Source organism: Antechinus flavipes, chromosome 3, assembly GCF_016432865.1.
Source record: "Antechinus flavipes isolate AdamAnt ecotype Samford, QLD, Australia chromosome 3, AdamAnt_v2, whole genome shotgun sequence".
Lineage (NCBI taxonomy): Eukaryota > Metazoa > Chordata > Mammalia > Dasyuromorphia > Dasyuridae > Antechinus > Antechinus flavipes.
In genome coordinates this window covers 296,485,933-296,500,876 of record NC_067400.1, presented here as the reverse complement: position 1 = coordinate 296,500,876, position 14,944 = coordinate 296,485,933, and the positions used below count along the sequence as shown (strand labels likewise).

At 33.1% G+C, this 14,944-nt stretch overlaps 1 protein-coding gene across 4 annotated transcripts in view; it reads right to left on the bottom strand.

The window, feature by feature from the left end:
* ALCAM (activated leukocyte cell adhesion molecule) overlaps positions 1–14,944 on the bottom strand; it is a 250,115-nt gene that overhangs the window by 60,876 nt on the left and 174,295 nt on the right. The window lies entirely within an intron of this gene.

Below are 14,944 nucleotides of genomic sequence, written 5' to 3'. Positions count from 1 at the left end.
ACCAAGGTCACACCATCAGTAGGTGTCAAGGGATCATTCTGAATCCTGGTCTTCCTTGCTTCAAGATTGGCTCTCAATCTACTATGTACATTGCATAATTCCAGCGCATAATTTAAACACTCAGGGCCTAAATCTGCCCTCTGAATATACAAAATATGGCTCTGCAGGACAAGAAATTGAAATATATATTCAGGGGATAGACTGGCTCCTTCAGCTAGTCTCCACAGACACATTAATCTGTAAACTGAACGTAAATAATATTTATTCATCTCATTTGGAAATTCTGAAAACAAGAATAGCCACTATAATTTTTAAAAATGAGACTAATTATGACTGTGATAACAACTGACATGTATATACTGTTTTAAACTCAGAAATAGATCCTTTATTTTTTTAAAGTAGCAACAGTCTTTCTGAAAAAGTTAACACTGGAAATGCAGATCCTGGATGTAACCTGAAGTACCCTTTGCCTTTACTAATGTAAGTAATGGATAGACAAAATTTGTACACAATTTATTGAAAATATACATGCTGATCAAATGATCAGCATTGGTTCTAAGAAGTATCATTTGTTAGCTTTTTCTATAATGAGGATTTGCAAGTCCACTGAGTAATGAACATAAATCATTATTTTGCCCACTTAGTGGTTATCATAGTACAAGAAATACTTCCAAAATCACACATCTTAAGTAGAAATCCTCTTTATATTTCCAAGTTAACTGCTGAGCATTTGCTTAAGATTTCCAATGAAGGGAACTTACACTATCTCGCAAGAAAGCCCATGTGACTTTTGGATATCTCTGTCAAGCAATTTTCCCTTACAATGAGCTAAAATTGGCCTAAAAAGCTTGCAAAGTACTTCTGTATAGGATATCTTATTTAAGTTGCCACAAACTCTGGCACTTTGAGACTCAGAAAGGTTAAGGGATAGTGGTGACAAAGCTAGTAAATGGCTAAGGCAAAATCAAGTCCCGGCTTCCTGACACAGAATCTATCTATTTCCTACATAAGGAGGCCTGTCAACCTAGATTTGAAGACTGCTTTAAGGTTTTAAAAGCTCTTCCATAAAATCAATGCTTCACATTTATTTTAGGAAAGAGCCTTGCAAATCTTAAAACAGTATTTACGGGGTGTGTATATGATCATTTTAAAGGATGGGGAAATTGAGGCGTAAATGATCTGCATATATAGAACCAATTCTCAACCTCAATATAATGTTCTTTCCACTGAACTCCCTACTTACTTAATTCATAATAAACTCATTTTTCATTCACAATTTGAATTATTGAAAGGAAAAACATTCTCTAAGTAATTTTAACATTAAGATAGTTTAAGCTAAAATTCTAGTCATAAGTTAAAAATAAATAATGATAGATTAAGAATTTTATTACATAAATATACTCTTTGACACTTCTTGGCTTGTGTTAATCAGTGGGAAAATGAAAAATGAACCAATGAAATGAGATTAGCATATGCAATATATATTATATTGCTCTATCATAGATACATATCAGATCTATGTTATATAGCATTCAAACTATGAACTCATGTAGCTGTTATTTTAAACACTGGAATGTAAAATATTATAATTCTCTAATCTGCTAATACTTCCATTTGACCAAGAAAATCTTTGAAATTTCAGTACATACATAGAAGATCTGGACTCAATGGCCCTTCAAAATATCTTAATTGGTTTTAGAGTTTGATTAACATCAAGTATTTCCAAAACCAGGGGAAAAAATTAAACAGAAGACATTTAATCCACCAGGTGGTGCTGAAGAAACACAGAGTTAAAATGATCTAAACTCTTCCTCACAAAAATAGCTTTACATTTTGCTGAGGCCTATAGGGGTGTGGTAGGAACCTCATCTTAACCAATGCATTACAAACATCAAATAAATTTAGATGGAAACTAATGAAAAACTTTAAAAGCAAAATCATAATTAAACTCATAATTCAAATATTTGTCAATTGGCCACATTATTCCCTTAAGCATGTTTCCCTCTCCCCAAAATAAAAGATAAACATTTATTCTTATGTAATGTATATACAAATAAAGTTTGAATATTTTATGTTAATACACAGCAAATAATTGGATTTCAGCATTTCAAACAGCACTCAGTTATAGACTGAGGAGAGATTTGAACCTGTTATAAAGAGGTTTATTTGAATCATTGCAGCATGCTCAGACTCACAATGAAAAATTATCTTAGTGAGGTCCTCATTGCTCTTTTTCCTTACAAAAAGTTTAAACCCCTGAAGGTTGCTAAGGTAACAAGCCTAAAACACCCAAAATGCTAGGTCATCCAAAAGCTTGTAAAAAGAAGTAAAAGAAGAAATGGTATGTTTAACATTGTTGCCCCTGTTAAAATGAAAGCTGTGGGGTTTAGAACTACACACGAAGGAATAGGAATCAATGATAATTCAGAGAATGGTATTTTTAGTCTTGCCTCAGAACTTTTGGTTTAGAAAAGTCCTACTATTGCTGCACTAGGCAAAAAATGACTGTACAAAGAGCCATTATGGAAATTAGTAAAATTAGGGAAATAAAACTATTATTTACCATAGAAAACTTAAAACACCTGCCCAATATTATATATCTAGTTAGTGACTGAGCTAGGACTGCAACTACACCACTTTTTGAAATAAAAACAAAACAAAAACAAAAACAAAATTTTAAAAAGGATACCTTTTTCACATTAATTATTTAGATTTGTTTTCCTTCCATGATTATCTGGCATGTATGTGACATTTCAAAATTTAAAAAAAATGCTACCAGCAAGATGGCTCATCATCACAGAACAGTAACCAATGTGCTAAATAGAGCACACAAGACAAGGATAAAAGAGAAGAAAAGGAAGGGGGGATTCTCACAGGGGAAAAAAAAAAACCTTGTAAGAGTGATTGAAGAAATAAATAAGAAAAGAGGCCCATCTACAACAGAATCTTTGCAGCCTGGGTTGAAAACTTGAAGGCATATCAGAGTCTAATCTAGTTCAACCATCATTTTATAGATGAATAAAAACTAAAAGGTAAAGGAAAGCAAAGAGAAATTACCAAAAGAGGTGGAGGAGAGGGAAACTCAACAAGACAGCAATAACAGATACCAACTTTTCTCTATCCTCTTCCTTGAAGAGAAAGTGGGCCTATTGTATAAATCTCTAGAGAAGTAGCTCAGAAATACAATCAAAGTTTCTTAGGAAGATATGGTATCTATAGAGATAGAAACAAGATCCTCAAAAAAAGATTGAATTACTTTGAAAAGTGCTGTTCAAGGCAAGCATGAGAATGCAAAACTTCTAAAAGATCAAAAGATATTTATCTAGAAGTGAATTCCTTGCAGACTAGAATGGCCTTGTCAGAACAGAAAAACTCAGAAGAAATGATTTAATTTAATTCAAGAACTATTAAATTCCTACTATGAGCAAGGCAGAGTTCAAACTGTTAGAGAAGTAAAGACAAAACTGGCAATAGTTCCTGTCTTCTAAGAGCTTATATTCTAAAAAAAAAAAGAAAAGTCAAAAAGGATTTTAAAATATCTTCTTTTCCACTTCCATCTTAATGAAAATACCACATGCCTTGTTGTTTATTTTGTTCCCTACTTGAAAACAGAGATTGACATTTATGTAATTAGAAAGCCAGATATATCCATTTCCCTTGGGAATTTCCTATTCATATCACTATAAATATTATGTTGAATATTTTGACTCTATAAAGTCTTGAATATTGGATGCTTTTGCTTATCATAAGTAGTTACATTTTGTTTTAAGTGACATCCTATTCTTGATAAAAGCAAACAAAAAAACCTTGGAACACTGAATGATATTAGCACATCATTTTTCCTTCAAGGAAACTTGGGGTATTTAAAAGCCAGGAACTGGATTATGAGGATAGTGCTGTGGTATTCCTTTTCCTCAGCCTGTGGTGACTTGAGGAGAAGAGATTTACAGTAATCAAATATACATATGTGTTTGGTGGGGGTGTGTGTGGTGGGGTTAGACTGGAATATGCCTTTTGGAGTAATGAACCTTCACTGACCACTTCCAGGGAAATAGCTCAACAGAGAAAGATTTGGAAACCTAAGGATGATAAAGAAAACAGTGACCAATGAGTAGGAAGAACAAATGACTCAGTGAATCTTGAAAAGGGAATGACTCACCTGTAGAAGGTGTCACAAACATAAGCATTGGCTTATATGTCCACCTAGTAGATATACAGTCTTTTCAAAGTCTTTCAGGAACATGTCAACTTTTCCTCTGCTGGGAAGTATTTACAAGTAGTGTGATAGGATGACCAATAGTTTTGATTCTGGCAGCTGACTGAAGCAATTTGGTGATGTTAGCTTCCTAATTTTTATAGATGTCTTAACTCTTTCAAATGAAGTGCCAGCTAAGATCCACAGTGGCTGTCACCACTAATGATCCTGGTTCTACCTTTTGCAGGAGAAAGAGCTGTTTATCCTGATTTCTCTGCCAAGCCTAAGTTGGGAAATTACATTTAGCTTACCAGAATTCCCCCTGTAATTTTAGTGGGATAAATTATTCATAGCATTGCAGGCTAAAGACTATTGGGCCCAGTTACAAATACAGAATGGTTGCCATATTTCTTCCCGAAGCAACTGCATTTTAGAATGTATGCTGGTTTGGGGTTGGTGGGGGAGTATTATGCATGTTGTGAGCATATTGGCACACTCTATGTGTATGTACAAACATGCACAGAGATATGCACATAGTAAGCTTTTAAATTGCCTTTCAAGCCTTCTGGTTAGAAAGTGGTATATAAATGCAAACCATTATTATGAATCATTACTACTATGACTACAACTACTATCAAAATGTCATGGCATACAATGAAATGTGAAAATGGGCTATACTTCAAAAGAAATATGCAATTATTTAAGTATTTTTTACAAAGGGTTATTAAACCAAAGATGAAGAATAATGCAGCTGAGAAGGTTAGTAATAGAATCAAGTGTGGAAACACAATAGCCTGATCAGAGTATAAGAATAATCTCTCAACCATAACATTCTGAAGGATAGGATATTTGTCAATATGAGGCACAAGTCAATTACAGTCATGGGAGATTTTTTAAATAAAATAGTGACAGAAGTCTACATAAAATGTAACATTCTAGGGAATATAACAACTTTTAGATTTTGGATATCAGATTCTTTAGAGAAATTGGCTAATTGGACATATTTGAGAAGTCACTCTCTGGTACTGAAGTACAAAGACATTTGGGTTAGAGGATACTGCTGTTTGAGAATGACCTGACAATATCATTACCTTCTGAGTGACAAAATAGTACATTTAAGTACAAGTGGAATGGCAATTCAATAGATTGATTCTACTGTTGTCTATTGAAATTTATCCAGCAGTCACCATCACTATGACTACTTACTGCAGTGACAAAGAAACACCACCAGTCAATCAATGAGCATTTTATAAGGCAAAATATAAGAATATTTTGTGTCAGGACTCTGCTGAGCAACAGGAGTACAAAGGCAGTAGCAGTAGTAGACAATTCTACTGTGGCACATAAATGCTATAACTAGCATTTATATAGTGCTTACTACGTACCAAGTACTGTTCTAAACTCTTCACAATTATTACCTCAGTTAATCCTCACAAAAATCCTGGGAGGGAAGTGCTAGTATTATGTTCATTTTATAGTTGAGGAAACTGAAACAAACAGATATTGTGACTAGTCCACAGTTATACACATTGTAAAAATATCTGAGATGGCGGATTTTCCAGTCTCTAAATCTAACACTACAGCCACTCACCCACCTAGCTGTCTTGCCCTCTTCCCCCCCCCACTCCCCATGAAATCATCTTGGCCTTCTAGGGATTTACATTATATTAGTTACTCAGACAAATATTTAAGTTCCTACTATTTGGCAGGTACTGTGCTAATTCCTGGGAATACAAAGAAAGGGAAAAGTTAGTTCCTGCTCTCCACCTACTGAGTCTACTGAAGGAGTTAACGTTCAAACAATTATGCACAAACAAATTAAAAAGGGGACAAATTGGAAATAATAAAGGGAAGGCATTAGAGCTAAGGAAGATCAGGAAAGGCTTCTTGTAGAAGGTTATATTTAAGCTGAGACTTAAAGAAAGCCAGAAATCCTGGAAGTAGAGATGAAGTGGGAAATGTTCAGTTAGAAGATGGAATGTCTTATTCAAGGATCAGCGATAAGACCCTGGTTTATAAAGTACTAAGGAATACGTGACATCTAAGAAAACTGGAAGCAAAGAGAGCAGGTTATAAAGAGATTTGAAAGCCAAATATAATTTTGTATTTGATCCTGGAGGTGATAAGAAATTTATTGACTAGAGGAATAACATAGATATTAATTTTAGGAAGATTATTTTGATAGTTGAGTGGATAGAGTAAAATGAGGAGCGAATTGTGGCAGCAGACTGGCACATAGGCTATTTCAGTAATCGAGGCATGAAACAATGAACATACAAAGCTAGATTGTAGCAGTTCTGGAGCAAAGAAGGATACAAGTGAGACAGATATTATGAAGGCAAAATTGATAGATTGTTGGCTATAGATTGAATATGAGATGTAAGAGAAAGTGAAAAATCAAGGGTAACATTTAGGTAGTAAGCCTGAATGACTAGAAGGATGATTTTGTTGTTCAGCTGTTTTTAGTTATGTTCATCTCTTTGATTACATTTAGAGTATTCTTAGCAAAAACAACTCATTTTATAAATAAGAAAACTGAGGCAGATGGAGTTAAGTGATTTGCCTAAGGTCACATGGCTAATTAGTGTATGCAGCCAGTTTTGCCTTCAAGAAGATGCATTTTCCTGACTCCAGGCATGGCACTCCATCTACTGCAGAAGGATAATAGCCTATAGTAATATGAAAGAGAGGAACAAGGAAAGGTTTGGGAATCAGGAAGATTTGATGAGTTCAGTTTTGGTTATGTTGAATTTATGATGTCTAAGTACATACAATTTCTGATACAGGCAGTTGGAAATATGAAACTGGAGGTCAGCAGAAAGATGAGAAATAGACAAGTAAATTTGATAATCATCAAAGAAATGATCATTGAAATCCACATGAAATGATGAGATCTCCAAATAAAAGTATAAAATAAAAAGATAAGTGGACATAGGATAGAAACATGGGGTTAAAGTGTTTGATCAGGCTGAAGATCCAGTAAAGGGCACTGAACAGAAGGTAGATAGGAAGATAATCAGGAAAGAGTAATATGAAAATTAAGAGAAAAGAGAGTATCAAGGAAAATAGGGTGATTGACAAAATCAATGACTGCAGAGAGATCAAGAAAGTGAGCATTGGGAAAAGGTAATTAGATTTAGCAATTTAAAGATCGTTAGTAAATTTGGAGAGAATAATTTCAGTTGAATGATGAAATTGGAATCTAGCTTGTAGAAAGTTCATTAGAAAGTGAGATAAAAGGCAATGGAAGCATCTATTGTAGGGGACTTTCTCAAGTAACTTATCTACAGAGGAGAGGAAAGATATGAGACAACAGATAGTGAAGCTGGATGGATCAAGAAAAGGATTTTTGAGGATGAGAGAGACATAAATGTTTGTATGTGATAGGGAAGCAGCCAGCCACTAGACAGGGAAAGATTGGAGATATGTGTTAAGAGTGGGATAATAAAAGAGGCAATACTCTGAAACAAACAGAATGGAATGGAATAATATGGGCATATAAAGAGTATCCACCTCATTATGTGAGACAAGTGAAAAAGAAGGAAGTAGAAGAAAACATCTGGGTGTTGTTATATGATAGAGGGCAAAAGAGGCATTTCTTTTATTTTTAATTCACTGATTTGTTTTTCAGTAATTATGAAGGAAGGTTCTTGCCTGAGAGAGTAGGAGAATGAAGATCCATGGAAGGTTTAAGGAGGGATGAAAAGGTCTGGAATATTCTGAGTGGAACAATGAATTAATTACGGAGGTATCCAAGGATTGACTTGCAGCACTGAGTGACCAATTGGAATTATATAACAAATTTGCAATGGACTAAGGCTGTCTGGTTTTGTGATTTTTCCGAGCCACATTGAACAGCATAGGTTTAGGAATGACATGCTATATATAAGTATTCACAAAATAAATTGGGAGGGAGACCCTGAAGAAATCAAGAGAGATATCATTAGGAAATAATATATGGACTGAACTTAAAAAAAAAAAAAAATTCTAAGAGTCATAAGTTGAGAGAATAAATTCCAGGTATGGGGGAAGAGACCTATGGAAAGGCATAGAGATAAGAAATAGAACTCTTGTGTGAGAAATAGCAAGATGTTCAGTTTGACAAGACTATAAAGTGCATTAAAGTCTTGAAAGGTAAGTTGCAATTGGATTTTGAAGGGCTTTAGATGCCAAACAGAAAATTTTGTATTTGAACCTAGAGTTAATAGGGAGTTGAAGTTTTTGGAGCAGAAAAGTGACATGCTCAGGCCTGTATTTTATAATTATTTTATTGGTTATGCAGAGGAAATACTGAAAGTATAGAGACTTGAGTCAGGGATAGCAATAGAAAGGCTATATTGCAATATTGCAAGAGGTAGTAAGAGCCTAATGTGTCAACTATATGAATAGAGAGAAGCAAAAGATATTTAGGGGACAAAAAAAATCAACAAAAGTTGGTAAATGATTGGATTTGTAGTTTGTGATTGGATTGTGAAAAAAATGGAAGAGCACCAAGAAAAGCATTATCCCAATCCTGTAAATTTGGGCAATTTGAAGGAGAATGGTGCTTTAATGAGAAAGAAAGCAGTTTCTCTCTTGATTTTTCTTGTGAAGCAAGATAACTGTATAAATATGTATACATATATTGGATTTAACATATATTTTAAAATATTTAACATGTATTGGACTACCTGCCATCTAGGGCAAGAGGTGGGAAGAAGGGAATAATTTGGAGCAGAAAGTTTTGCAAGGGTCAAAATTACCCATGTATATGTTTTCTAAGTAAAAAAAGCTTTAATTAAAAAAAAATAAAGAGAAAGAAAGTAATTGGGAAGACAATGAGTTCTGAGGAAAAGACAATGAGATGCACCAAATGTAACTTAAGTTACTATGTCTTTTCATTTTTTTTATTTTTTATTTTTTATTTTTGGTATTTGTATTCCCAGTACTTAAGAAAATGCCTAGCACAAATTGTTTAATAAATGGTTTATCTATCTAATTAGTTCTAGAGCATTGATTAAATACTTGAGGTATAACTGCAATAACCCTGGTGCTCTGGAATTATATTGTTTAAGAAAAATAATGCTAATTTACACAGATACACGTAAAGAATAGATAGTAGAAATCATTGTGATTCAGACAAAGTGTTGGATTCAAGTCCCTGGGTTTGAATATAGCTACAAATTCTCATTGGTCATGGCATCCTGCGTGATTCCTTTAACCTATCTAACCCTCAGTTTCCTTATCTATAAAATGGGGATATAATATCTCTAACTCTACCTCACAAAACTCCTGGGAAAGATAAATTATGTTAAAGTACTTTTTGATTATAAAGGGCTACATAAATGTCAGCTGGTATTATACCAAAATTACATTTTTATAGAATGAGTTGGGACCAAGGTCAAACTATTAAAATTGATTTGCCACAGAAAGGGTGAGGTAAGGAAATTAATTTTTTCCCCCTAAGGCAAAGGTTCTCAACATGCATTTTCTAAATTTTTTTTTTAATTGACAATTGTATTTCAACAGAATTGGCTACGTGACAGTCCTATGTATTATAATTTATGCATTTAAAAATATTGTTATGAGAAAGGGTATATAAGCTTCATCAGATTGCTGAAAGGATCTATTGCCCATACAAAGAGACAGAGAGACACACACACACCCCCTCCATACACACACACACACACACACACACACACACACACACACACACGGCGGGGGAGAGGGAGAGAGGAGTTAGGAATTTTATTTGGGAAAATAAATACTAGCATATAATGATTCTGACAAAGTACACTTTCATTCCTCTTCTTTTCCTTTTATTAATGAATTGCCTTATGAAAAATTTAATCAAAGCAGATGGAATACTTATAAGAATTGGTTAAATCTTTAACAGTCTGTTGCTTTCATTTAATAAAACTTTTTTTCCCATCAAAATAGTGTTAGATATTGCATTTTTTTGAACTAACTAACTACTGGGATACTCATAAATATGACATATGATCTATGGATCTCAATTGCTTTCACTATAAAAATGAGTGTATTTAACTAAATATTATAAAATGCTTTTCACTTTAAATTCTGATTCTTAAGTACCTAAATATTGTTACTCATAGTCTGTAGATTTATAAGGAATCTCAAAGAATCATCTTGTTAAACCCCTCAACTCAGAAAGTTTGAGTGACTTGCTCACATAGCTAGAAAACAGTACAACCAAGATTCAAATCCAACTTTTTTGACATCAGATTCCATGTTCTTTCTACTATATCAAATTCACACTTAAGATGGGCTTTGTAATTGGAAACAAATTTAAATAAATTATGTAAAAAATTATGCAATAATATAAATAAATGTGAATAATCTAATTAAAAATTTTATTTTCCTAGAGAAGCAATATTAGAATAACTGATTAAGTTCATGATATCCATTTTTATTTGAATAGTCATAAAAACATTATTAAAGTACAAATTAATTGCATGTCAATAGATTATATTTCTACCATTTGAGGACTAACTCACCTAAGTTCCAGTTCTTACCATGTTGGCAGGGGGGTGATGAATTTTTTTTATCCATAAAAAACTAATGAAGTTTTTCTATTAATATCGTGTACTGGTGAAAGGAATACTGAGTTGATAAAATCTAGGATCCATGGAATTATTTTAGTAATATCAGCATTAAATGCTAACATATGAAACGTTATCATTTTCTTATTGTGAGTCGGTCATAACCCACTCTTCCTGTTGCCATTTTAGATTTTTTTGGCAAAAATGGAGTGGGTTTGCCATTTCCTTCAACTCATTTTATAGTTGAGGAACTGAGGCAAACAAGATTAAATGATTTACCCAAAATTAGTGTCCAAAATGGATTTGAATTTATAAAAATGAGTCTTCCTGATTATGTTCTATTCTCTGTTATCACTAAGCTGTCCTTAGTTTACTGTAAATTAGTTCTAAGATATTCAAACAGTTCAGCAATTTTATCAGTTTGAGTATTGCTCAGATAATGATCACAGCTCTTCCATGCTCATCCATTATCTGCTAAGAAATTCATCATAGGTGAGGAAATCAGTATCTTGGAGGCCTTTCTTGAGGTTTCCTCATATGTTGAGTGTACCAATGTAGTGCATAAAGTATCCATTGGTTATCCCTTGCTTTTGACATACGATCAAGTTCTTTATTTTAATAATTATACATTTATTTGATGTCATCCTCTACTCTTGTTTCTTCTTTGTAATTCTCTATTTAAAGTGTGTTGCAATCATTCTTTTTCCACCAAAATACCTATCCATTGCCCTAAGAGTGATCAAGTAGAGATCACTTGAATTTCTGGATACTAAAAAGTTCTAGGACTTATAGCCATAAAACATCATTGGAAAATAGTAGTATTAAGATGATAAGTTTTGTTTCAGAGAGAATCTTGGGAGTTATCAAAAGAACCACAACATGACCCAAAGGCAGTCTAGAGACTGCCTTTTCCCTCTCATTTTCTATTCCTGATCTAACTCTTTGCCAATTTACTTTGTTAGTTCTCTCTTTTCCTTCTTCCTTTCTTTTCTCCCTCCCTTCCTTTCATATCTTGACTATTTCTCACACACATACACTTAGTGTGTGTGCGCATTTGGTCTGTTTCTCTTCATGTATATATTATACAAGGAATATATTTCTTGTATATGTATGTTTCTGTCAGTCTCTCTGTATCTGTCTCTGTCTCTTTGTCTCTGTCTGCTCTCTATATTCAAATAAAAATATATACATTTGTATGTGTATATGTATATGTGCATTCCTTGTGGAGAAATAAAAAAGGAAAAATTATGTGACAATGATTCAATGTTGTATTTCTATTTGGAGATATATTGCAGATTTGCGATATTAACCAAAAAGTAAAAGTTAAGAAAATGGATTTAATATGATTTTTTAAAGGACAAAAATGTAGAAGAGAGCTAAGAAGTTGCAGAGAAGGTCCCAACCTGTATTGGAAGAGAGATTTTTCTTATCGTGTGTTTTCTATACAAAAAACCCAATACAACATACCAATATAGTAAGTAGTCAAAGCAATACAAAGATCAACTAAATGTGTAATTTTTAATATCCTTCATATTAAACTAAAATTCTCCCTCAGGATAAGGAATGACACTTTTCATATTTATATGCTCTGCATATATTAAATGTTTAATAAATGTATGTTGAAATGAACTGAAATTTATTATTTGGCATTCTCTAGGCAGTCATTATGACTAGAAATTTTTTTTTCAAATTTTCATTTTTTTGGCTGGTTGTTTTGTTATAATATAGGCAGAATACTAGTTATTTTCCTGAAACTGCAGATAAAAATAGAGCATCTGAAAATTTCATTTGGAAATTAGGAAGATAGGATTATTATGAGGACCTATGTTTGGTAATAATATAAAAAAAATTGAATTACATTTGAAAGAAGAGAAAAATATTCTAAGATCCCAAACATTTCCCTTAGTATGAAAGTCCATGTTTAGGTATTAGTACTATCAATGCTGGTTAAATGAAGAATAGTATCATTTTCTCATGTGTTTTTATGTAAGCTCCATTGAAACTATGAATGCAGTTCAATTATTTTAGCAAAAATAGTATCTGCACTATATTCATGAAAGCACTATCATCAGCAAGGTAGGCATCATCCTCTACTAAAGACTCTAATTGCATCTTCTGAAATAATGGCAACTTTTGGTGGTTTTATAAATCTTCAGAAAAAAAGTTTAAAGACATGTTAATAACTCAGTTTGTTTTACACAAACAATTCTTTATTGTGACAACAAAAGACATCTTTTTTTAAAAATCCATCTTAAAAATGCATGTTAAGAAATGCAATTTTAGGAGGGGATATTCTTCAGACATTTTAGATCATTTTATACAACAAAGATAGAGAATCAAGAATTTGGTTGGAATCTCAACTCTTCTACTTATGATGCAAGTTTAAAAGAACAATTTTTCCATAATTTTAAGATTTACAAAGTATAATTTTTACAAGAGCTCTCTGAAGCAATTAAAGAAAGTCTTATTCTTCTCAGTTTAGAGATCTGCACAGAGAATGAGAATGGAGGGGGCTTCTGAATCAGTGGCAGTATTGGTGGTTTCCAGACCTGTCGGTCCGGAGACACCAAACATGACTTGGAAGGTCAGCAGTAAAGATTCATCATTAGGGCTAGAAGGCCTTGGGAAACGAGAAAAGAGTGTGGGCAGTGGCAGCAGCAGGAAACTTTCAACCTCATACATAGGAAGTCTCTTTATTAGCACTGATTCTGTTGCTTTTGCACACTAGAACTTACAGCCACAGTGGAGTAGGGACAATTCTCATATTCCATGAACAGAAAACAGTTTGTTTTCAGGTGCCTAGTAGGATCTCTGAAAATAGGTGCAAGTAAAACCTCAAAGCTTGGGACTCTGTGCTCTTCACATTGGAAATGGAGGCCTACTTTAACAAAGAGTTAAAAACCAAATAATAAGTTAGAAAAACGAGCAGAGAAAAAGATTCTGAGAATAGAAAGTTATATAGTCACAAGGAAGATTATAAACTCACATTCAGAAGAAAACAACAAGCTCCTATATCCAAAGCTTCCAAGAAAACTGGTATCATTCCAAGGAAGGTCTCAAAAATGATTTTAAAAATCAAGTAGAGAGAGAGACAGAGGAAAAATTGGGAAGAGACTTGAGAATGGTACAAAAGGAAATATAAAAAGCAAAATTGATTAAATGGTAAAGGAGGTACAAAAGTTCAGTGAGGAAAATAATAACTTGAAAATTAGAATTGAACAAATGGAAGCTAATGACTTTATTAGAAATCAAGAAAAAAACAAAACAAAACCAGAAGAATGTAAAAAATAGAAAAAGAATGTGAAATGTCTTACTGAAAATACAACTACCCTGCAAAATAGATCCAGGAGAGATCATTTAAAAATTATCAGTCTACCTGAAAGCCATGATTTTTAAAAAAAGAGCCTGGATATCATTTTCCAAGAAATAATTTAGGAAAACTGTACTACCGGAGGGTAAAATAGAAATTAAAAGACTCCATCAATTACCTTCTAAAAGAGACCCCAAAATAAAAACATTCAGGAATATTATAGTCAAATTCCAGAAGTTCTATGTCAAGGAAAAATATTGCAAGCATCCAGACAGAAACAATTCAGAACAGGATAAGATTTAGCAACTTCTACATTAAAGAATTAGAAGGCTTGGAACAAGATATTTTAAAGCACAATGGATCTAGGATTACAACCAAGAATCAGCTACCTAGAAAAAGTAAATATAATGCTTCAGAAGAAAAAGTAGAAATTCAATGAAACAGAGAACTTTCAAGCATTCATATTCTATTCATTAGGCTGAATAGAAAGTTTGATTTTTCAAATACATGACTGAGAGGAATACAAGGAGGTAATCAGGAAAGGTATCGTACCGGACTTAATAAAGTTTATCTGTTTACATTTCTACATAGGAGGATGTTAATTCATAAGAATTTTTTCATTGTTATGACAGGAGTGTATACATACAGAGGCATAGATATGAGTTGAATATAAAGGGATAATATCTAAAAAAAAAAAACTAAGGTGTAAGAGAGGAATGTAACTGGGAGAATAGGAAAGGAAGAGATGGAATGGTATAGATTATCTGCCATAAAAGTGGCAAGAAAAATATTTTACAGTGGAGGGAAAGAGGGAGAGTGAACATTGCTCTCATTAGAAATGGCTCAGAGATGAAATAATGTAAACACAGTATGGATGTAGAAGTCTATTTTACTCTG